This window comes from Echinops telfairi, unplaced genomic scaffold, assembly GCF_000313985.2.
Source record: "Echinops telfairi isolate 266 unplaced genomic scaffold, ASM31398v2 ScPeMD7_7467;HRSCAF=8505_1, whole genome shotgun sequence".
Lineage (NCBI taxonomy): Eukaryota > Metazoa > Chordata > Mammalia > Afrosoricida > Tenrecidae > Echinops > Echinops telfairi.
The window spans coordinates 4,760,413-4,785,490 of NW_022111368.1; the positions used below are offsets into that span (position 1 = coordinate 4,760,413).

A 25,078-nucleotide genomic window follows, 5' to 3' on the forward strand; every position below is an offset into this window, starting at 1 on the left:
CGTCCCGCTTTTGGCGGGACAGTGCCAATTTTTGCCGTTTTAAAAAAGTCCCAATTTTTGGAAAGAATGCACGACAAGCTAGGGAACAGTCTATTTGGTCCATATAGACCACCTTTTAAATCAAGAAACCTCCCCCTCCCCTCGGTCAATGGTGACCCGCTTTAAATCTGGTCACCTTAAAGAGGAAATAATGGGTGTTGAGGGTGTTTCTTGGGTGCTCTCAGTAATATCTTGTAAGGCTTCTCCCTCAGGCAATGCTACTGATGCAGCCCCACCTAGCATTTCAGCTTGAACAGTTTAGCTAATCAGCCCAGGTGTGGATTGTTTTATTGATAGTGAATTAATACTTTCAGCTGGGAGGGGTGGATCTACTGACTGGGATGGGTCAATTGTTTCTAGGGGCTCAATATCCTCCTCTTCTGGATCATCAGCCCATATGTTCCCATCCCATGTTTCAGGGTCCCAACTTTTTCTGATCAATGCCCTCACTTTGGTATCAGACACTGCTCTAGATCTGCAATTCAGCTGCTGTTGTAATTCAGCCACTCACATAATGAGATTCTGGACCTGGTTCTCAGCAATGTCAGCTCTATTACTAGAGGAGAGAAGGCTCTCCTTTGTAGCATAGATGGAAGCTTTCAAATCCGTTAGTCTGCACCTGAGGTGTGCTTCTGAGGCTCTGAGATCATCCCTCTCCTTAATCACACTTTCCATTGTAAGGAGGACCAGCCAACCAGCTTCCCTATACTTGTCATCCTGACAAAACTCCTGGAAAATATCAAACATATGATCATTCAGAGCCTCTCCTTTAACCAGCACCTCATCTATCGGTGGTGCTACTGTAGGTATTATCTTTGCTATTTCACACCATGGATTAGTAAGAGCAGCAGACTTATCCTTGCTTTGGGGCATTGAAGGAGCATTATTAGTGCTGTTAAAACAAATCAGGCTGGAGAACCAATTTAAGAAGCCCATATTTATGATTTTATTTCTCTAGAAGCACTCCTGGTACCACAATGTGTTAGACAGGGTTCTCTAGAGAGACAAAACCAGAATGCTAATAATTTTATATATATTTATACACATAGATAGATATAAAATATAAAAAGTAAACAGTTAATTAAATTTTATAGCAGTACAAATGGCTCAGTGCAACTCACTCCCGTGACACAGTTGTGAGACATTGGCATTCCTTCAAGTCCTGGAGGCTGCAGGGTAGTCGTCTGTAGAGCAATTCAGGCTATCCGGCCACAGGCAGCAAACAGCAAGGCAGGTCACCAACTGTCAGCCAGATGACAGGGTCCAACAGTCCCCAGCTCAAGAGATGTAAACTCCAATAGCATGGTGAAGCAGGTCTTAAAGGAACCTCAAGTTACAGGGACACACTCCACAGGTTAGGTGTCCCACAAGTAGTGTAGCTTGCAAATTGAGGAAAAGAACAAGCAAGGCAGTCGCACACTGGTCCGATGATCAAGGAGCAAGAAACAAGAAAGGCGAGGCTCGCGGAGCCAGTTATCTCTCCGCCATTCAATTAATCCCACATGTGTTTATCGGCCAGGTTGGCACAATCAACTCACTACCTCAGTGAGTATTTCTGTTTTCTCTTTGAAGTTGTGTGCTACACATTGTAGTCTTTGCACAAAATTTAAGTAGTTCAAGTGTTCTTCAATTTTTGTAAGCAAGGTTGGATCATCTATATATCACAAGTTTTGAATGAATCTTCCTCTAATCATGAAGCCAAATTCCTCAAACACTCCAGCTTTTCCGATTATTTGTTCAGAATACAAATGGAATTCAATGGTGAATGGATACAACCCTAACAAACACCTTTCCTGATTCCAAAATGACCCTTCTTGGCTTATGTACAGGTTCCACATGAGGACAATTACATTTTCTGGAATTCTCGTTCATTACAACAATATCTATAATTTGTTATGATCCATATCATCAAATGCCTTTACATAGACATTAAAACACTGGTAAATCTCTTTGTAATTCCCTTTGCTTACAGCCAATATCCATCTGATATTAGGAATCATTTACTTCTTTCTGGGTTCTCTTCCCAATCTGGTTTGCATTTCTGGTAATTCTCTGTCAATGGACCACTACAACAAAATTTTAATATTATTGAGGGGAAAAAAGGACTTGTGTGTGATATCAATGATATCATTCAATAATTTCCACATTCTTTCGAATCACCTTTCTTTGGAATGGGCATAAATAAATATATGCTCCATTCGGTCTGCCAAGTAGCTGTCTTCCAAATTTCCTGGCAAAATGGAGCAAGGAAAAAAAACAAAAAACCTTCTGAGTTGCATCTTTTGGTTCAAATATCTCAATTAGGACGCCACTCATCATTGAGTCTTATTTTTTTTTTTGCTTTCCTTTTGATATTGCGATGCTTCTTTGATGTTTCCTGCATCTTCAGTCTTTTGCTTCTTAATCGCATTCTACCGCTTGAAACCGTTGAATATCATACCAGTGTTCTGTTTCGTGTAAAATGACTGCTGATGCCCTCCTTCTTCTCTTGGAGCATCCTCATTATTCAGTATATTACCAATTCAGAGGCTCTGATAAATCAGAATGCAGATCCCTTCTGCTCATACCAGGCACAGAACTGCCTCTCCTTTCTTCTCCCTCGCCCAGAAACATGTGTTTGTTATGTGTAGGCCTAATATAAACATGTTTATCCATTCGCTGTATTCCACATTGCAAGAGCCATTAAAGATTACTCAATTCTGTAATTGATCAATTGTCCCTAGAAAACTGATGCAAACATTTGGAAAATAAATATCTAATAATCATTTTTGCGCTTGTATCTTCAGAATATATGCAGTGCAGGAAACAGCACATTCAGTCAAAACCTAAGTAAATTGTCCTTGCAGCTCCTAAATACTGGACTTCTCTCAGGCCAGTGACTAATAGGTACTCTACCTTCTGAAGTGTACTAGGATGTGTCATGTGAACTCCGATAATTGGTAAAAAAAAACAAACAAACATGCTTCGGGTGACAAACTACTCCACATAAAGGGGTAAACTCCCTGCTTTTCCACACCAAATTCAGTAAAATATTTTCAATGCTGATTGTGAAGATTAATGTCATGTCAACACTTGAGTAGGTCAGTATTGTGTGATTGTCCCCCATTTGTGTGCTGTCAATCTTATCCTCTATATGTAAGTTAATAAGGTGAGATCAGTTTGGGATGTACCTTTAATTACAGTCTTACTAGAGGGTGTGACTTGGTGCTCACCTCTATTCTGATATTAGGGGCATTTCCATTGAAGTGCAACCTATATACTATACGGATCTTCATGGGACTCTTCATTAACTGCCTCTGGTTCCTGCAGCTTCAATTAAAGCCTATCATATGGCCTACCCGTATTGGGATTTGCTCAATTTTGTAATCCTATGAGCAATATGCTGACATCTCATCTGCCTGTATACACATACACATGTATTTTAGGGTATGTAAAAAATGTTGGACAAAATTATAAACGCTTTATCAAATGAAAACATCTAAATGCAAAGCTATTTCTTCTTAATGTGACTTCTATCTAGGTCTATCCACTGTTAAAGTTCCCATTGCATTCCTCTAACTGTGCCCCAAAGAATTCTGTCCTCTTCCATTTCCGTCACATCTGAGTCCCTTTTCAAAGCATCTTGAGTTTAGGAACAAAAAGAAGTCTGAAGGGGCCATATCAGGTGCCAAGTTTTCCCAGTGAAATTTGAGCTGGACAGCCCCTTTGACCTTCAAAGGATGAGCAGGTACATTGTGATGGGGAAAAATTCCTTGGTCCAGTTTTCCTGTCCTTTTCCTCATTCATGCAGTTTTCAATTAAAAAAAAAATTCATCCTAATAAGCGCTTGTGGTTGACCTGAGTTCTTCAAGAAAATTGAATAAGATCATGTCTTTTAGATTCTAAAAAAAGTCATCCACACCTTTTGAGCTGACCTCTTTGCCTTGCATTTAACTTGTCCAGCAAATCCCCTTGGAAACCGCTGTTTCCATCAGACTTTTTTTTTTTTTTTTTTGCAGGCACTTTGACAAGACAGATATTTTCTTCAAAATATTTTGAGGCACACTAGAGCTTGTGTTAGGGTCCTGATGCTCTTAATCAATGGCAGTGTATTCTAACATCTCGTGCCAGTTTTCTTTCTCCGCCTCTCTCTCTCTCTCTCTCTCTCTCTCTCTCTGGCCCACTGCAGAAATAAATCTCTATTTCATGTGTAAAATAGAAGTAGTTGGATTAAGTCATTATAAATCAGGGAGTCATTAAAAATAAATAAGGATGGTTTACATGGACATACCAAAAACAGAATTTAAACTTTATGGACTCCGATGTTTCGGATACTGGGTTCATCCACCTCATGGATGGTTTCTCTCACTTTGGCTGCCCTACTGACCAGCTGTGATGTCCTTCTTTCAGCTCTGTCCCTTTCCTTATGATGGGCCAAAATGAGTATGCGGAAGTTTTGCCATCTTTGCTATTAAGACACATTGTGGTTCGATTTCTTAAAAAAAAAAAAAAAAAAATTAGGAGCTACCTGATTGTGTAAGGGGAAAAAAGCTAAACCAGCTGAAGGAAACAATATTTATTGCTTTTGAATTTCTGTCCTGCAGAGGCATTCTCCTAGGACTCCACTTTGACTGTGACCATGATAAATGTGCTCCCAGGAAAACTTTCTCAAGGCAGTTCATTGAATCAATGGCTGAAAAGCAATGGCACTGTGGGCACTTTGTTTTTGCATCTTCTTTACATTCTACCTAGGCCCTGTCTGACATGCATGTGGCCTGACCCTTGTCTCACTTTGCAAGTAGGTCTACGCTGATTACCCAAGAGAGTGAGCAGATGGGGAGCCGCTCGATGCCCCTGTGATGCCCTCTCTCTCTGTTTTCTGGAATTGATTATGCTTAAACTTTCTTTCCTCTATTTTTTTGACTTAAGCCTTTTCTACCAGCTGTAGGCAAATATCTTAGCCCCGTTGTACATCATCCCTGCCAGATTCTGTCAAGACAATTTAGAGAGAAGAGAGGATTGCAGTGCTGTTGCAAGAGCACAAGCCCCCTGCTGCCTTGTCCTCCAACAGGGTGTCTTTCCCAGTGACTTAACAGACCTGTTTTGACATCTTGTAAAGCAAACAAGGGAGGCAATTGCTTTCTGAAAGCTGTTGATTTCTCCTCCGAGACAGAAGTTCAGAAGTGCTATACACATCAAATGACAAACACATTCTCCCTTATAAACGTATGTATTTATTACTATGCATTAACAGGCAAACACAAAAATCATTTTATGACTTTGCATAGCACATCAGCCCCCATGCTTAAGAAATGACATCTTAGATATTTTAGAAATGTTTTACCAAAAGGCAGGTGTCATTGTATTTGGGTTACAGATGAAGCTTAGTTCCAGAGTGTATATATTTTTAACTAAGTTTCAGTAATGTAACAATAATGCAAGTTAAGCTTCTTACTCTTAATCATCTTCTATGCTCAAGCTAAGCATGAGCATAGAAGACGATTTTTCCTTTCTCAATGCCACTTACATACAACATACTTAGATCTTTATATTACCATGCTGTATTATGTTAAGGAAATCACTTGTGCTATTTCCAGGCACATTACTGAATCAATCACATGGTATACACAGTCAGAGACAGAAACACATAACCTTAATATTCACGATAAAAACAAAATGGATATTTCATTTGTACAAAAGTGGCAGGGCACGTTGTCAAAGGATAGAGTGAGGTCCAAGCAATGTTTCTGAATATTTTATGTCTGGACAATACCATCCTATATGAATTTTTAAGTACATAATATAATTTTTAATATTTATTTTTTGTCAGATCAGTAAAATGTTATTTCAAATAATATTATTGAACAAATAAATAAAAGGAAAAAAATCTATTTTCATTTCAGGAGATCTGAAATTGTTTCTCAGAAATGATCAGGCTAACTTCAAAGTCATTTTTATAGGTTTCAAATACTGAATAATAGTTATCCTGTGTTCAATTTACACAGACTGGAGTTAAAAACAAAAACAAAAAATACACTAGGTATTTCTCAAACTGAAAGAGCTAAAGAGAAAATTCCAGCCTTGAGCCAGAATATCTAGTATTCTGAGGACAAAATATTGAATGACATGGAGAACATCAAAAGAAACTAGAAAGACTAGACTGGGCAGAGCAGGTACTCTACAATGAAAGAGAAAATCAAACTGCACAGAAATGCTGCCAGAAAACAAGCTTCTACAAATAGATGGCATGCGATGGGAATGGCTCAGTAAATGGATACAGCATTGGAAGTGCTCACTTGTGCCAAAAAATCTGGAAGAGAGCTACCAGCCTACCAACTGAAAGAAATCCACAGTTGTGCACAATCCAGAAAAAAGGAATCCAACATAATTTGGAAATTAGCAAAGAATATCACAAATATCACATACAAGTAAGATTTTGCTTCAGAGAAATCAAAAACAGTTGCAGCAGTGCATGGGTAAGAAACTGCCAGCAAGTCACACAGAATTTCAGAAGATGAAGTGGAGTGAGAGATAGCATTGCTGACATCAGAGGGCTCTGGGTTAAAAGCAGAGAAAACACACAATTTTTACTTGTGCTTTATTGGCTATGCAAAGGCATTTGATTATATGGATAATCAAAAACTATAGATACCGGTATAAAGAATGGGAATTTCAGAACAGTTCTCTATGTTCTTCTAAAACATACAGACCAAGAGGCAGGTGCTTAAACAAAACAAAGGAATGGTGAAAGGAGAAAAATCAGGAAAGCTGTGCAGTAACATTGTATCCTCTCACTTTTCCAGTTTTGTATTCAATCAGTAGTAAATATCCTATTGGAATGTGGCACTGGAGGCAAGTGACACAATCTTTCCTACTGAAGGAGATAGGACTTGATGCATTTATCAATGATGTTCAAAGACTACGGTCCTTAATATCAATTACACCTCAGCATAAAGAAAACAAAATTTTTCACTAATGAGCCAAAAATATCAGAATAATAATTGGAGAAAATATGAAAAGATTTAACTTTGCTTGGATCCACAATCAAACCTAAGGAAGCAGCTGTCAAGAACTCCAGCAGGATTCCCCGCTCTTCCCATGCGGCAATGTGCTGCATGGGTCATCGCTGCCTTTAGGGAGGAAATCATGTTAAGTGAAGTAAGTCAAGCACAAAAGGACAAGTACAACATGAGTCCACTGAAGTAAGCTTTAAAAAAAACGGGGCATAGAGGAAAAGATGCCATATATACATACATCCCTGGGGTGAGGTCCAGCATCTATGGGAGGGGCCAAACCCAATCCAGGGATGCATACGGCAGCCAATAAATAAGAGGGGGGAAAGAGAGAATAAAAGACATGGGTAAGGGTGGGGGTGGGGGGGGGAGCATGGCACTAACCCACCCAAAGGGAGGATATCGTTTATATCTCCACTGGAGAGGGAGAGAGACCAGGCTTCAACCCGATGCCCCAAGACGTGAATACAGCACACTGGTATGTACCAGGAAACCAATAGATCGGTCTACGGGGCGGCCCCAATCCCAACTATGTGGACACCTCCTGCCCCAGAAGAATGCACTTCAGAGGACAGCACTAGGGCTACAGCTTGGGGAGAGGGGCGTGTCGGATTAAAGCACACGGGAGAAACATAAGGGGATGGAGAGGGAGGAGAGGACACCCGGTCCACAAAGCCCCAAGGAGGATGTTCCTGTTCAGAGCAGACACTGTACTCGGAGGACCATAGGGCCAGCCCCACCACAAGACATGACGTCCGTCACTGAACCATGGCGCTGTGGGGGACAGCACGAGAGACAGTGCAGGAATAGTGCACTGTCTGGCCCCATCACGCTGGGGCAAGACACTGAGGGCATGCAGCAGAGCAGCAGGGGAAGCAGAGTGATGAAACCCCCAGGGAATACCAAAAATTAACTTGGGAGACAGTGTGGCACCCCATGAGACTCAACTGGAAAATACTCATAAAGGCCAACAAACAGACCTTGAGCTACTTAAAGGCTTTTCCATTTTTGTCAGTGATTTTCCTTTCGTTATTGTTATTTCGTGTTTGTTTTTTGCTGTTGTTGTTATTGTTTTGTTGGGTTTTACTTCTTTTGTTGTTTTATTTGGATTTGCCTGGGTTTTGCACTTATTTAATGTATCTGCATGTCTATCTAGATAAGATGGGTGGAATAAATAATTCAGAGATGAAAAGAACGGGACCAATGGTTCCAGGGGGATATGGGAGAAGGGGAGGTGGGTAACCAACCCAGGGACAAGGGAACAACAAGTGAACTAAAATCAATGGAAGGAAGTTTATAAGATGCCTACTGGGGCTTAATCAAGGGCAATGTAGCAGCGAGGAATTACTAAACCCTAATGAAGGCCGAACATGCTTGTGGGACAATAGGGAAGTAAAAAGGAAATAGATGAAAGAACCAGGAGACAACATTTACAGTCGTGTACATATGTAAATATATATAGAACGAGAGGGGAATAGAACTATTTACTCATATCTATATGTTAAGAATTAAGGTTGCAGATGGACATTGGGCCTTGACTCAAGTACTCCCTCAACACAAGAACACCTTGTTCTAACAATCTGGCATTCTGTGATGCTCACCTTCCCAACACGATCACTGAAGACAAAATGGGTGCATAAGCTAATGTGATGAAGAAAGCTGATGTTGCTTGGCTATCAAAAGATGCAGTGCCTGGGGTCTTAAAGGCTTGAAGATAAACAAGTGGCCATCTACCTGAGAAGCAACAGAGCTCACATAGAAGAAGCACACCTGCCTGTGTGATCATGAGTTGTCTATGGGATCAGATATCAGGCATCTAAGACCCAGAGTAAAACCATACCCAAGGTGAATGGGAGTGGGGGGTATGGAGTGGAGACCCAATGCCCATCTGTAGACAGTTGGACATCCCCTCACAGAGGGGTCACAAGGAAGAGATGAGCCAGTCAGGGTGCACTATAGCACTGATGAAACACACAACTTTCCTCTAGCTCTTTGGTGCTTCCTTCACCCCACTATCATGACCTCAATTCTACCTTACAAATCGAATTAGACCAGAGCATGCACACTGCTACAGATAAGAGTCCACAACACAGGGAATCCAGGATAGATAAACCCTTCAGGCCCAACAATGAGAGTAGAGATTCCAGGAGTATTGGGGGAGGGTGGGGGGAGAAAGGAGGAACCAATCACAAGGATCAACCTAGAACCCCCTCCCAAGAGGACAAATAATGGATAAATGGATGAGGGGCAACATAGAGATGTCAGATATGGAAAAAATAATCTATAACTTATCAAGACTTTGTGAAGGAGGGTGGGTGAGGGAAAGAGGGGCTCAAGTGGGAAGAGATTATATTGAAAATGATAAGGGCGGCATATGTGCAAATGTGCTTGATACACTGGAGGAATGTATGGATTGTGATGAGATGTAAGGTCCCCTTCCCCTCCCCCTTTTCTCTCTTTCTCTTCTCTCCCTCTCTCTCTCCAGAAAAAAATTTTTAAAAAAGAGATGTAAGACCCCCAAAAATGTATTTTTTAAAAAGAAATCAAACAGAAATGTGGTGAAGGGATACAGTGGACAGTGTAAGATATGAATATATATATATATATAATTTATCAAGGTTTCATGAGGGGGGAAGGTGAGGGAGGAGGGAACAAAAGGAAATGGATAATAAGGGCTCGAGTAGAAAGACAATCTTTTGAAAATGACAATGACAACATATGTACACGTTTGCTCAATATAATTGATTTATGTAATGTTATAATACGTAACGTTACAAACCCCTAATAAAATTATTTAAATTAAAAAATCCAATGCTATATTTCATTGGCAAATCTGCTGCAAAAGTTCTATTTGAAGTGGTTTAAAAAACAAATCAATAAATATGCAACCTTGAGGGTTAAGAAGCACCTGATCAAATTCATGGTATGCTCAATCACCTTCCATCCGTGCAAAATCTAGACAATGAATAAGAAAATGGAAAGAATAGATGAGTTTTATATAGGGTGCTTGTGAAGAATATTGAATATGCCACAGAATGCCAGATAAATGAAGAGCTCTATCTTGGAAGAAGTATAACCAGAATGTTCCTTAGAAGTGAAGATGGTGCGACAAACATACTTGGGATTTGTTTAAAAAAAGGACCAATTCCTGGCGAAGACCATCATGAGATGGATTGACATCAAAGTCGCAATGATTGTCTCCAGCATAGCAATGATGTTGAGGACGGTGCTGGACAAGGCAATGTTTCATTTTCTTGTACATAAGCTCACTATGAGTCAGCATAAGATTAGATGATGGATTGTATGTGAAATATGAAATTAAGAAATTAAGCATGATTCCATGTTTATTGCTTGAACAACTAAAAGAGCATAATTGCCTTGCACACCTCTTCTTAATGTGATTTACTATTGAATTGTATGATATGTGAATTATATGCCAAAAAAATTGGGGGGGGAAATAATAAAATAAAATTACTAAGGGAAGGTCCAAGATACCTCAAACATTTCAAAAAAAATTAACTAATTAAAAAATAAAAGAACGTAATAGCCATTTACTGAGATGAAGACGATGATAGCTGCAACAAGTTTGCGAAGACAAATGAGGAATTCGTTGTTAAAAATTAAATCTAAACTGCTCCTTACTATTCAATTGGAGATGTTATTTTAAGCTGGAGGCGTCTCCTGTCTCGCAATAGCTTTGGGGCTGGAGCAGCAGGATTTCCACAGGTGCAGAGGCAGATGAGTCCGAGGTCAGCAGAGCTGATCTCTCCCTCCCTAAATATCAATGAAATTATCGGTACCCTCTACAATAATTGATTTTTAAACTCACAGGATGGATCATCTGAAATCTAAGCCCCCTACCTAATTGTGCTAGTCTGGGTAGACTACAGAAACAAATCCAGGGAGGCTCATATGTGCATAAGAAAGAGCTTTATATATGAGAGCAATTGAATATTAAGAAAACATCCCAGCCCCATCCAGATCAAGTCCGTAAGTCCGATATTAGCCCATATGTCTGATACCAATCTGTAAAGTCCTTTCCGACTCACGAAAAGCATTCAATGATGCCGAATGCAGGAAGATCACAGGCCAGTGGGTGGAAAGTATTGTGGATCCAGTGGCGTTATAAGCATCTCAGCACTGGCAGGGGTCTCCACGTGGCTTCTTTGGCTCCAGAGGTCTGTCTCCACCAGCCTTTCTCCATGTGGCTTGTCAACTGCAATATCTCCCAGGGAGTGAGCAGAGAGAGATAGGGTGTCTGACCTCCAAGGAGGAAATACAGGAGTTCCCAGAATCCTCAGGAGAAGGTCATGCCCACACAGAGGCCCCATTGGCTATACTCTGATTGACAGGCTAGACTCCACCTCCACATTCTTAATCTTCAAATTGACACCAGATTATGTAACTACCACACTAATTCACAGTAAAAAAAAAAAAGGTTAAAAGACAACAAAAGGGCAAATTTCAGAATATCTTCTACATACACTTGTCTTTTCTTTCTTCTCCCCCTCTCTCTTTCTTTTTGGTTTCTTCATATATGGTATTTTTGGATGTCATCCCACAGCTAGTCAGGTCTGATTTAAACCTGTTCCTTAATACCAAATGGGATACATTTATAGTCATATTTTGGCTCACATGGGATTGTTTTAAATTTCTTCAACATCAACCTGAACTTATATAGGAGTATTTCATATAAAAAAAATATACGTACTCATGTTTGTCCCAGTGCTATTCACAATAGCAATAAGATGGAGACAACCTAATGTTCACAATGGAAGAAAAGATAAACAAACACTGGTGCACGTGTATGCGCGCACAGGCACACACACACATACACACACGATGAGCTGCTACTCAATGCTAAAGAGTAATGGCGAGTGTGTGAAACTCCTTTCAACATGGATCGTATGATGCTGAGTCAAATAAGTTACTCACGAAATGATAGATATCTTACAGACAACTATTATAAAAAGTCAAGAAATGGTTTACACAGTTAAAAAAAATCATTAATGGTTACAAGGGTGGGAGAGAAGTGACAGGTAAATATTTTATTTTTAAAATGTTGAATGAAAACTCTACAAAGACATCAAAAACAAAAACACCAAACCCAGTTTATCTTACAGAGTATTAAGTTTTTCCTTAGGAGAACACCATGAAAATACAAATTTTTATAATTATAATTTTACTTTTAAAGTAGTTGAAACTGTTTGATGCATAGGATTGCATGACTTCGTATTCACACTCAATTTCAGAGTATATGAAGTCAAGCAGTCTTTAGATGAGGCCCCAACAATTTATGCTTTTAAAATTTCTATCTTCTTTTTTTTCTAATAAAATGAAAAAGCATCTTGCTTCCTTCCCAGTAATAAGAACATGAAACATTATCTGATGTTCCAAAGGCATCCAAGGGTGTTCCTTAGCATGTCTCTACAAGACTCTCAGGAATTCTGCACAAATGTTGGAAAATCACATGCTGGCAATGTCATTAAAAAGGAAGAAAACAGATGGTTCTTCAGCTTGAATTTATGCAGGAAATTTTGCATGTTGAAGACAAGTTCAATTAAAAAAAAACATGTTTAAATAGGCATTCAGTTGCAATTAATTGTCCAGAATTTTTAACTGTGCTTTTTCTCATTCCACAGGAAGAGAATACTTGAATTTTTTTGTCATAATGTACCCAAATTTGAAAAGTTTTTACTTTGTACTTCACTCAATATTTTGTCACAATGTTGCAATATCTAATCATCTTGGACACAGGGAGGCAACAAAGCGGAGTGGTTTAAGTGTAGCTGCTTTGGAGTAAGCTAGTTGACTTTAAATCCTGTACAAATATTTTACCACTCTGTTTCTCCGTGCCCTTCTTTGTTAACATAAGGACAATGGTACCTACTTCATAGAATGTATTTTAACAAGGTGATATTTGAAAACCATTGATATTTCTGTATTTGTTCAGACTTTCACTGTTAGACTTATTTCTCCAGAGAAGCAAAACCCATGACGTTTCTATATGTATATATAGAAAGAAAATTACATCACGACAATGACCTACGCTGTTTTATCTGTTCTGGACTCCATGTGTCAAAAACTCTTATCAGTACCAATGTACACGCTCTGGTCTAACCAGATTTTTAAGGTAGAAGTGGGGTCATGATAGAAGGAGGGAAGAAGCATTAAAGAACTAGAGGTATGTTGTGTGTTTTGTCAGTGCTATACTGCACCCTGGCTGGCTCCTCCTTTCTTTGTGAACCTTCTGTGAGAGAATGTCCAATTGTCTAGAAAGACTTTGGGTCTCCCTTCGCCCTGCCCCCTCATTTGCATTGCTATAATTCTTTTTTCTGGGTCATCTAATGTCTGAAATCTGATCTCATCAACATCTCATAATCACACAGGCTGATGTGCTTCTTCCACGTGGGCTTTGTTGCTTCCCAGCTGGATGGCTGCTTGTTTATATTCAAGCCTTTATGACCCCAGATGCTATATCTTTTGATAGCCAGGCACCATCAGCTTTCTTCACCACATTAGCTTATGCACCCATTTTGTCTTCTGTGATTATATCAGGAAGGTGAGCATCACAGAATGCCAGGTTATGAAAACAAAGTTATTAGACAGTCCACTCTCTAATGCACTCTGACTTAGGACAAAGCTAGTCAGTAGAGTTCAATTGAAGCTGACTTTATGTGGACAGTTACAAATGGCTTTAAGGCTTACATAGTAAATTGTAGCTTTTCCCCAATTTACTGCTCAGAAATTTAAGCTCTAATGGAACATGAAAAACATACTTGTATAAAAACACAAACAGACCCACTATCATCAAGTCTCTTCTGACTCATAATAATGCTATAATCCTAGTAAAAATGAAAACACTATATTACACATTAAAAAACTAATACATAGAATTTCTTATATTAATAAAAATTACTAAAATTACTTCATAAGATTAGTTCATAAAACTCATGAAGAAAAATTGAAAAAAGGAAAATCAATAAGTAAACACAAACAAGGGTGCTTTTACGAAGTTTATAGAAAAATAAAATTAAGAGACAATATAAATGTTCCCTAAACATTATGAAGCCCCCTCATTCATACATAGGAAAATATTCACTAATAAAAAAAGCATAAATTATAAATGGACTAAAGTAAATTTCTGACATTGAAAAACTTTTTAAGAAGTTACAAATGTGTAATATTTGTAAAACCTTAGTGATTCTAATTGTCTCAAAATTTGATGAAATAGCTGAAAGTGTATCCATCTTTTGAACACAAAAACTACATGCATAAAAAGGCCTTGTGAATGTTATGCTGTTTAAATATTAATCCCATATCCATAAGCATCATTATCTATCAAGAAAGTATATATGCACAAAGTTATTGTACAGTATTGAAGTATAATTTTAAAAATCAGAAGAAAGGGCTTTGCTCATCTTCCGTGGGACGTTGTGAAGGTGTGTGAGTGGCAGTTAGGGCGTTACGTGCCCTTGAGTCATTTCCTACTACCTGAAACCTCACATCCAACAGGCTGAAACTCGGCTGTCAGGTGTTGCCTGATCTTCTCACCATTGGTATGTTTGCGTCCATTGTTGCAGCCGCTGTGTCGATCTTGCCGAGGGCCTCCCTCTTATATGCTACCCCTCTACTTTACCGAGCAGGATATCATTCTCCAGGGACTGTTTTCTCCTGATAACATACCCAAAGTACATGAGACAAAGTCTCATCATCATTGCTTGAAAGGAGCCTTATGGCTGTACTCTTTCAAGGACAGATTGTTTGTTCTTTTGGCAGTCCGTGGTACTTTCAATATTCTTCGTCAGCACTGTTATTAAAATGCATTTATTTTTCTTCAGTCTTCTTATTCAACATCCAACTTTCACACGCAAATGTGGTGATTGAAAATAGCATGGCTATGTCAGGCGCACCTTAGTCCTCAAAGTTACACCCTGTCTTTTGAACACTCTAAAGAGATCTTGTGCAGCATATTTATTCATTGTAATGTGCCATTCAATGTCTTGACTGTTGCCTCTATGAACTTTGATGTAGATCCAAGCAAGGTAAAATCCTGACAGCTTCCATCTTTGTTTGCTTTTTTATCATAATGTTACATATTAGCCAAATGATGAGAATTTTGGTTTACTTTACATGAAATTGTATTCTATATTGCAGGCTGTGATCCTGATCTTTAGCAGCAAGTGCATCAAGTCTTCCTCACTTTGAGAAAGGAAGGCTGTGTCTTGTGCATATCGCAGGTTGTTAATTAGCCTTCCTCCAATCCTTATACCTTGTTCATCTTCATATACTCAAGTGTCTGTGATTATTTGCTCAGTAAACAGATTGAATAAGTATGGTGAGAGGATCCGAACCTGACCCAAAATTTTCTTGGTTGTAAACCATGCAACATTCCCTTGGTCTGTATCTTTATCCATGTACAAGTTCTACATGAGCACAAGGAAGTGTTCTGGAGCATCCATTATTCCCCAAACTATCCATAGTATGTTGTCATCCATACAGTCAAATCCCATTTCAGCCAAGATTCATCTGACATCATATGCCTTGTTCCTTCTGCTTTTGCTTCCAAACTTTTGCATTCCAATTACCAATAATTATTAATGCATCTTGATTGCATGTTTGATCAATTTCAGACTGAAGACATTGGTCAAATGCTTCAATTTCTACATCACTAGTGAGTTAGTTCGTTTATTGTGCCAACCTGGCTGCCAACACATGTGGAGTTAATTAAAGGGCGGAGAGATAAATGGCTTGGTGAGCCTCGCCTTTTGAGTTCTCAGGTCTCTTGCTTTGTGATGGTCAGACCAGGGTGCTGCTGCCTTAGCCAGTTCCCTGCTTCAGCTGGCAAGGTTCACTTCCTTCAAAACATCCCTGAGGAGAAGCCACAAGGACCTACCCCGATGCAGCCCTGGGTGCTGGAGCAACCAAGTGGAGACCCCTGCCAGCGCTGAGATGCTAACACGTTCACTAATTCGGCTTTCCTCCTGCACTCAGCATTACAAGTTGTGTTTAGTGAGATGGAGGAGGACTTTGTGGATTGGTGTCAGACATGTGGGCTAATGTTGGACTTGTGGATTTTGTGCAGCACTGGGTTGGGATGTTTTCTTGATGTGCACTTACCCTTTACATAAAACTCTCTCTTATACATGAGTTTCTGTGGATTTGTTTCTCTAAATTACCCAGACTAACACAACTAACTTCATAAATTTGAATAATAATTTCATTGACTGGCTTTCCTTGTATATGGATATATATTATCCTATCATGGACAGAATTGTACTTCAAGATAGATTTTGAAATGTCTGTTTGGACAACTAATGAGACACCATTCTGTCATTCTTGTCTTGAACCCGTCATTCTTGACATAGTAAACCATGTGATTCTTCAGACTCAGAATGTCCAGTACTAATCAATTTCAGCTCAACATCCTCTTAGGAGATCAGTCTTTGTGCATTCCATTTCATTTTGATGACTTCCAATTTTCCTAGATTCATACTTCACACATCCCAAGTTGCAATCATTAATAGATGTTGCAACAGTTTCTTCTCATTTTGAGTCATGCTCCATCAGCAAATGAAAGTCCCAAAGGATTTACTCCATCCACAGCAGTGTAATTGACTATTTGAGATGGTTGTCCTCCCTCAGTCCTAGTTTGAGTGCCTTCAGACCTCAGGGCTGCATCTTCTGGCACCATCTCTGACAATGTTCTGCTCCTATTCATGAGAGTTTAAGTGTTCCACTTCTACTCATAGGGCTTCAGTGTCTACATTTTCAGGAATGGATCGCCTATTCCTTCTCAGAGACTGTTCTTAGGATGGAAGCTTTGCTGAAACCATTCTCCTTGGGTGACTCTTCTGTTATTTGAAGTACCAGTGACTAACCTTCTAGCCCCATGGAATAACAAAAGCCACCACAGTACAATAAACTGACAGAAAAGTAGTGATAAATATTGGTAGACATAATAATGATCTACTCAAGAAATGGTTGCATAAGAACAAATCACCAAAAAAGGATATTTTGTTTGATGATTGACAATATGTTAACAAAGGTATTTAAGAGTAGTGCAATTATGTCTCTTTTTAATGAAAAATTATTTTAAAATCAGAATAAAATTATATACAATGGCAATACAAAGCATTTGTCTGAAATTATTTTATGAGACATAAACACATGTGATAACACATGTAAAAGTCATATGTTTTATGCCAAACATAAGCACCATTTAATAATACTTTAAGTAAACCAATTTAGTAATAATGAAATGAAATAGTTGAAAGGAGAAAGAAAATCTAATTATCCAGACCTTTAAAATCTTTTAAAATCTTCCTTCTCTTCCTGTAAACTTGTGAATTTTGTTCCTAATGTTTCCAAGTGAACTTATTTTTGTACATGTGCTAAATAAATGCAGAGTCAAAATAAGCCATTTCAATCTTTGCTGTAAAAAGTATAGAATTTAACATCACTGATTTCTCCAGTAGCGCATGCATTCCAGTAATGTTTCCTTAATGAACCCAGCACAGCTCAGAAAAGAGGGGGAGAAAGAAGTGAAGGGATGGGAGGAGCGACACTTGATAAATGGATAATGACATTGTTTCAGTTTACATCATAGACTAAAGTGTCTCATAATTCGTTGAAAAACACATATTAATGAAACCTGTGAATACCATCTCTTGCATTTATTTTTAAATATGTATACCATTCTAAATATTTATAGTATTCAAGAGCATTACATGTCAAGGCAAATTTTTTAACTTAATTGAATATTTTAATTCATGACAGTAATATTTTTGGCTATTTGTAGTCACTAGTATCTGTATAATATTACAATCTGTAGTTTTGTTAAGAAATTAAGTTTACTTTTTTTTTCTTTCAGAAAGCCAGTCTTTTAATTTCAAAAAAGCTATGCCACACATTTCTACCAAGGGCCGATGGTCACCTGCCATACTCGCACCAGGTTATCCGTGTAACCTGCAAACAGAGTCTGGCCAACAGCAGGCCAGGCCAGAGAGGTGCACTGGGGTGGCTCGGTCTTGCTGCTGGTGCTGATAACTTCTTGCTTCAGCTCATCCACAATGATCTTGCCTTCCAAGTCCCAGATCTTGATGCTGGGGCCTGTGGCAGCACAGAGCCAGTAGCGGTTGGGACTGAAGCACAGGGTGTTGATGATGTCGCCTCCATCAAGGGTATAAAGGTGCTTGCCTTCATTGAGGTCCCGCAACATGGCTTGGCCATCCTTGCCTCCGGAAGCACAGAGGGATCCATCTGGAGAGACCGTCACAGTGTTCAGGCAGCCTGTGTGGCCAATACGGTTGGTTTTCAGTTTGCAATTAGCCAAGTTCCACACCTTAACCAACTTGTCCCAGCCACAGGAGACGACGATGGGATTGCCGCTGTTGGGTGAAAAGCGCACACAGGACACCCATTCAGAGTGGCTCTCGTCTTGTACGGTGTACTTGCAAACCCCCAGAGTAAAACCCACAGCGTGAGGTTTTATCTTGGGAGCCAGAGACAATCTGCCGGTTGTCAGAGAAGGCCACACTCAGCACATCCTTGGTCTGGCCTACAAAGCGGCGTGTGGTGGTGCCCATTGTCAGATCCCAGAGACCTAGTGTTCCATCCCAGGAGCCCGAGAGCGCAAACTGGCCATCAGAAGAGATGACCACGTCACTCACAAAGTGAGGGTGACGACTCAGAGCACGTTGGGGAATGCCGTAGTTGGTCTCATCCCTCGTGAGCTTCCACATGATGATGGTCTTATCTCGCGACGCAGACAGTGTCATGTCGGGGAACTGTGGCGTGGTAGCGATCTGCGTTACCCAGCCGTTGTGGCCCTTGAGGGTGCCACGAAGGGTCATCTGCTCAGTCATGGTGGCGGCGGGTGCGGAGGTTGCCGCAGCGACAAGGATGGCACCGGATAGCTCCGACACACCCTAAGTTTACTTCTAAAGACAATAATTGAGCCACAGCATGATTAGCAAAAATTAAGGACCGATATTTTGAGGTGCTAAGTCTCTACTTAGATCTTGTATATATGTTATAGGTTTTTTCCCTCACACCAATAATTTGATGTAAATATTATTGTGCATATTTTATAGATGAAAAAATTGATCTGAATAATTATTTTCTTTAGGTCACATACACAATAAGAATAAAATTACTCCATATTAGTAAAAATTCACTATAAATTCACCTCTTATTACCTAAATATTATATCATTTTTGAGGTGAAAAAATAGTCTATAATATCTTACTAAGAACTAGAATATAAAGAAAAATTACAGAGATAAAATAGGATATTTCTTTCCATATTTTGATCATAGTTCCACAAAAGGGAATGGTGTGCATGCATGTGTTTCTTTAGATGATAAACTCCTCAAAGTTCGACAACTAAAGAAAAACTTATAATGGTGGCATCTGTACATACTTCATATTTTAAAATATATAATTTTTAAACCATAATTCGACTGTACTCCAGAGAATATACCTAGAAGAATCATAATAACTTCATTAAAATAAAAATAACTAAAATAAAACAGACAAATGCATTCAGAGCCTGATAAAGGCTTCAGGCCAGTAGGCAATGAACTGAACTAAAATACAGGTGTCACCAAGCAGACATTAGACATATATATGTGTTTCTGTCCCTGGGATGAACACACCTCAGTACCCACTGCCATCTAGTTGAGTCGGATACGTCACAACCACACTGGACCCAGGGAAACGATCTCAGAGGGTTTCCAAGGCCACAGGCTCTACAGCAGGCATCTTCCACTCTTGGAGCAACTGGTGAACACAGCTAGACATCAGCAAACCAGGTTCAACTGAGCATGGACTTTGGCCCAGAACAGGTGGTGTAGAACCAGTGCTCTCTTCTCCTTCTTTCTCAGCCTAGAAAGGAAATAATAAAAGAAGGGGTTTAAGGTATCTGTAAAAGTAAGAAAGAACTGTTTATACATTCTTAAAAGGTTTTGTGCCTGGCTGTGAACCGAGAAGCCGGCAGTTTGAATCCACTCCATGGAAGAAAGATGTGGCAGTGTACTCCCTTAAAGATACCAGCCACAGAAACTCTACCTAGGCAGTTCTACTGTAAACTACATTTCTGCCCCATAGTCTTCATTTTAAACAACCCTTTAAAAGCACATATGCTATAACTAGCTTGCTGCTATCCAGACAGACCATCACAGGCAATAGTTTACTGATCCCTGATATAGAAAATCAGCATGTACATGTATGGGTAGCACCTAACATTCAGCCATATTTTGTTCATATCATTATACAGTGGATGTTTGGAGACCAGATTCTAAGTCCTTTTTGATCTCTCTGATAAATGTTTTAGATCATGATTTCAACAGTATTCTTTCTAAATGGCATACCTACGGTATGAGAGGGGAAAAAAGAAAAGAACTTGAATACTGTGTGCTGTGAGTCATGTGTTTAGAACCAAAATCTTCTGCAAAAAAAGTAAGAGAGAACAAAGCAAAGAGCACAAATAATATAGGTAGCTAGATGATTGATAGATTTATAGATACACTGAGAGATGATAGCTAAATTAAGATTTATCTCAAAGAAATAACTCACATTATTGTAGAGGCTAGAAAGTCCCAACTCTATCAGGCTGCAGGCTTCTCCTGACTCACATAGCTTCAAGGGCTGACAAATCCAATATCGGAAGGTCAGATAGCAGGGAGCTGGTCCACAGATTGCAAAGGTTAACAGATCTTAGGGTTGGTAGTCCTCTGACTCCGTTCCAAAGAATTGGAAACTAGGTGATGTGAGCGAGATGCAGGATTCAGACTAAGCAGAACGCCAGAGAGCTCTCCCAGAATGTCATATATATTGCATGTAGGCAACATCCCTGAAGACACTCCCTTTCCTGTGATTTGCTGTACCTAGGGGATCTCCTTATGGAGATGATGACTTATATCAGCTCTTGTGCTAGGAAATGACTAGGTTAGAACTACCAAATTTCTGAATGTCATGACCCAGCCAAGTTTATACACCAATATAATCATCACAATCCTAAAGGTGTATCCACCACGCAACCTAATCTCCCATATGAGGAGGCTTCGAAAGATCTGTGGAAAAATTCCAATATCTGTTAAACCTAATTGTCCACAGACTTTTTGAAGCCCACTTGTACACGAAGGTAAAGCTGATACACATGAAAGGAAAATAGACAAATACAAAATTATAGTTAGATACAATACCCTGTCCTGCTCAGAAACTGCTAGAACTACAAGAATGAAAATCAGCAAAGATACAGAATGGCTGAAGGGTATAGTCAACCAACTTGATCCGATTGGCTATCGAGAGCATTGCACTCACAACAAGGAAACAGCAGCAACAGAGTTGATCTTTGTTGTTGTTCATGAGACCTCAACAAACTAAAAAAAAATTAAATCAGATAGACATGTTCTCTGACCAGGATTAAATCAAAGTAGACATCGATAACCCAAAAGTGCAAAATAAATGCATTCATTTGGAAATGTAACAACGCACATCTAAATAATCCATGTGAAAGGAAGCGTCAAAGGTAAATAAATAGAACTAAATGAAAAGATGTGGTATGCATCTAAAGCAGTAATGAAAGGAACATTTACAGCATTAAATTATTACATTGGTCAGAGAAAGTGCCTGAAACTTATAGACTGATCCCCTCGATCAAGAAACGATGACACAGAATAAGCATAAATTGAATGGAAGGAAGGATGTTACGTAACAAATCATAGCAGGGCATTAATGGGAGAGGGACAGGAAAAAGACAGGAGCATGGAACATAGATGAACTCTGCTTAAAACTGCAAGTATCACCAGAGAAATGTGTAAAATTAAGTGTACGCAGTGGTTAGCTAAGACAAGGACAAACTTTAATCCAACCCAACTTTGAATATGGTACTCAAAACCCCGTATTAAAGAGAGCAAAAAAAAGAGGTATGCCTATTTCCAAGCACAATACAATCTATATACCTCTGTCTCCATTATCTGACACGAGAAACTCAGCTTTCAACAAATAATTATGAGATTCATAAAAATGCAAAACTTGGAATAAATCACTAATAATCAGCGGAACCATAAGATCCAGACCCAGATATGGAGTATGCTGGAATCACCCAACAGCAAGCTTACAATGAGCAATGAGGGGGCGGGAACCACTCCAGGGCTGGGGATTGGATCTGGTTTGGTTTATGATTCACATGACGAAGTCCCTATCGGGAAATGTAAACAACATGAAATGCAATGGAAATAAAAAGCCAACAAAATAAAGAACTAAAGAAGACACAGGGCTCAATAGAAAGAACAAAGACGAGGAAAGTATATGTAGACCTCCAAGAGGCCGTAGGTTTCATTCCACACCACTGCTCTAAAGTAAATAATTGCAATAAAGTGTGTTGTGTGGGTTTTTGTTTCTCAATGAATACAGAAGTTATGTTTACACTATAATGGAGTCCATTAAATGTGCATTAGCATTATGGAAAAGTTTGAAATGGTGTGAGAATTGCTGAAAGATGACCCAGAGTCATGACCTGAGCGCATGCTCTTGGCAGCATGGTGCTCAGAGATTTGCTTGTTGTGAGGTTGCCACAAACCCTCCGTTTATAAAAAGAAATGCAATGTTTCAGCATGCGCTCGAGCAAAGCACAACAAAACAAAGAACACAGTGAACTTGGAAAAAGGCCTATGGAAATTGCCAGAAAGGAAGCATCAGTAAATAAAAATTGATGTTTAAACAAAGCAAAACAAACAACCAAGTGCTGACAGAAAATGCTGCACAGTGAAATATTCACACAAGTGTAAGTAGATTTGTGCTAGAAAAAGAGGGAAAGACTAGGATAGAAAAAGTGTGCAAGAATTCCCCAGATTTACAAACCAACCAACATTTACAACCAACATTTCTCAGAATCTCAGAGACCAGTAAACAGAATATGCACATATTCACACATGCATAGCAACCCACACCTGCCCCTGCACAGATGCACACTGCTGACTGCATATTGCATTCAAACTGCTAAACCCAAAAAAGAAGGAAAAAATGTTTAGCACAGACAGAAAAAAAAAGAAGGGTATATTGCCTGCAGTGAAATAAATCCATTCTAGCCAGAGGTTAATACAATGACGTCTTTAAGAGGCAGATAGAAAAGAAACGTAAGCATTAACTCAGAGTGCCCACCCTAAAGCCTACTTTGGTAGCAGGATTATATTCAATGGAAATGTTGAAGCAGTTTCAACTGCCTGAAATCTTCTCTCCTTAGCTAGGCGAGGCCTTCATTCGAGACCCTGCTCCAGTATTGACTGCTCTTCGGTGAAGCTTTGCAGATGATTTTTCGGTGACTCCCTTCACCCACACACTTGCAACATGTCCACCCAAACCACACAGGCCTAATGCCGGGCCCACCCATCACAGCTGATTGGAACATCCTTAGGACTCTTATTTGACCGCCTAAGTGCACCCCTAGTACTTTTTTTGCAAGCAATGTGATTTTTTTTATATAAATATGTACTCTTTGAGAAAAGGCTTTATTTATTCTTGTATTATTCTGGTATTCTTATTCACTGCACTGCCATGTGCATGGGGGAAATATCTGGGATACTTCCAAACACCAATTCTGGTGATTCAAATTAGAAATCCAAATTTATATTCCTTACACATATTTCTACATATGTATTCTGAACTGAAGAAATGGGAAATAAAATATCGGTACTAGTTGAAATGGGATTACAAATGGGGTCTGGGACTGGGATGGGGCCTTGGGGAATTGAGGAGGGCAAACGGGACACGTGGCTTAATTCTTCTCCCGCAGGTCTCAGATTGACACGGCCAAGATCCCGAGTTCCAACGGGCAGGCTTCACTGTGAAAAAAGGACTTTCTGCTCTTTAGAGTTGCTCATTCTGAGGCATTTTGTTCAGGGCTCACTTGGGAACCAAGGCCATCAGCGCCTCTCCTAGCCCAGGTGACACCAACATTTAAATGTTTATCTCACTTCCACCATTGTGTTCTTTCATTTGTTTTGATGCAGTGGTGACAGAGCGACTACTTTTGAAATGAGCCCCCAAGAACTTTGGGATAAAACCCCCTTGGCTTCAAACAAAGCCAGATTCCCCACTGTGTTCATACTCCACACAAGTTCCTGCTAGAGATTCCATTGCCACTTGTGACTGTGAGAGTCTTTCTTGACAATGCAGGGTGGAGTGGCCTGGTTTATAATTTGCAGGTCTTGAATAAATATTTGTTCAATCAGATTAATTTTCTTCCTTGGGGTCTCAAACTTTATTCATGTTCAACATCGTCTGAACCGAATTTAGATGTTCTGCCCAAAGACCTTTAACCACACCTACGTCTCTTATTTAATCTTACTATTTTCCTTCCAGACCCTGTGTTAAAAAAAAAAAGTCAAATTTACTTCATATTTGCCTCTCTACACTCATAAATAATTCATTAATTCTACAGATATTGCCCATAGAAACTGAGATCATTGCCAGTGACAGAGTCTAATAAAACACAGCCTCTGCTTTCAAAGATAATTGTATCTAGGGAGAAGTGGAGACAAGTAAATCAAGATTTATAAGACACTATGGAAAGTGTAATGGCAGGACACAGAAGGAGCATTAATTCACACTGTGCGACTTCTTCTAAAGAAGACGCTGCAGAGAGGCAGAGGGGGGTGCTCAATCAGAATGAGGAAGAATGAGTGAGTGGGAGTGAGCTAATCACTATGGGGCAGAAGGGCAAAGGAAACAGTATATGCAGCAGCAGGGAGGATTCCATGGTGTGTGCACGTCTGCTGCTGCCAGACGGGTAACAGCACATCGGGGATGGAGTGTCAGCCTCCAGAGGCAAGAAAGGCCAGAGTAGGCTGTCACATAGCATACACCCCACAAAACTAGAGAATGAGACTAAAATGGACATTGCTCTGAACTGACAGAATTTTCTGGGAAGCCACTAGTTTTACTGTGAAAGTACAGGAGAGTCCTTGTTGCAGGATTTCATATTGGAATGACTCATAGGTGAGTGAGTGAGTGAATGACTGGGTGATTGGCTGAAAGAGAGAA

At 39.5% G+C, this 25,078-nt stretch overlaps 1 pseudogene; it reads right to left on the bottom strand.

The window, feature by feature from the left end:
• Positions 1-17,946: 17,946 nt before the first annotated feature.
• LOC101664443 lies at positions 17,947-18,913 on the bottom strand (annotated as a pseudogene).
• Between the last annotated feature and the right edge of the window lie 6,165 nt (positions 18,914-25,078).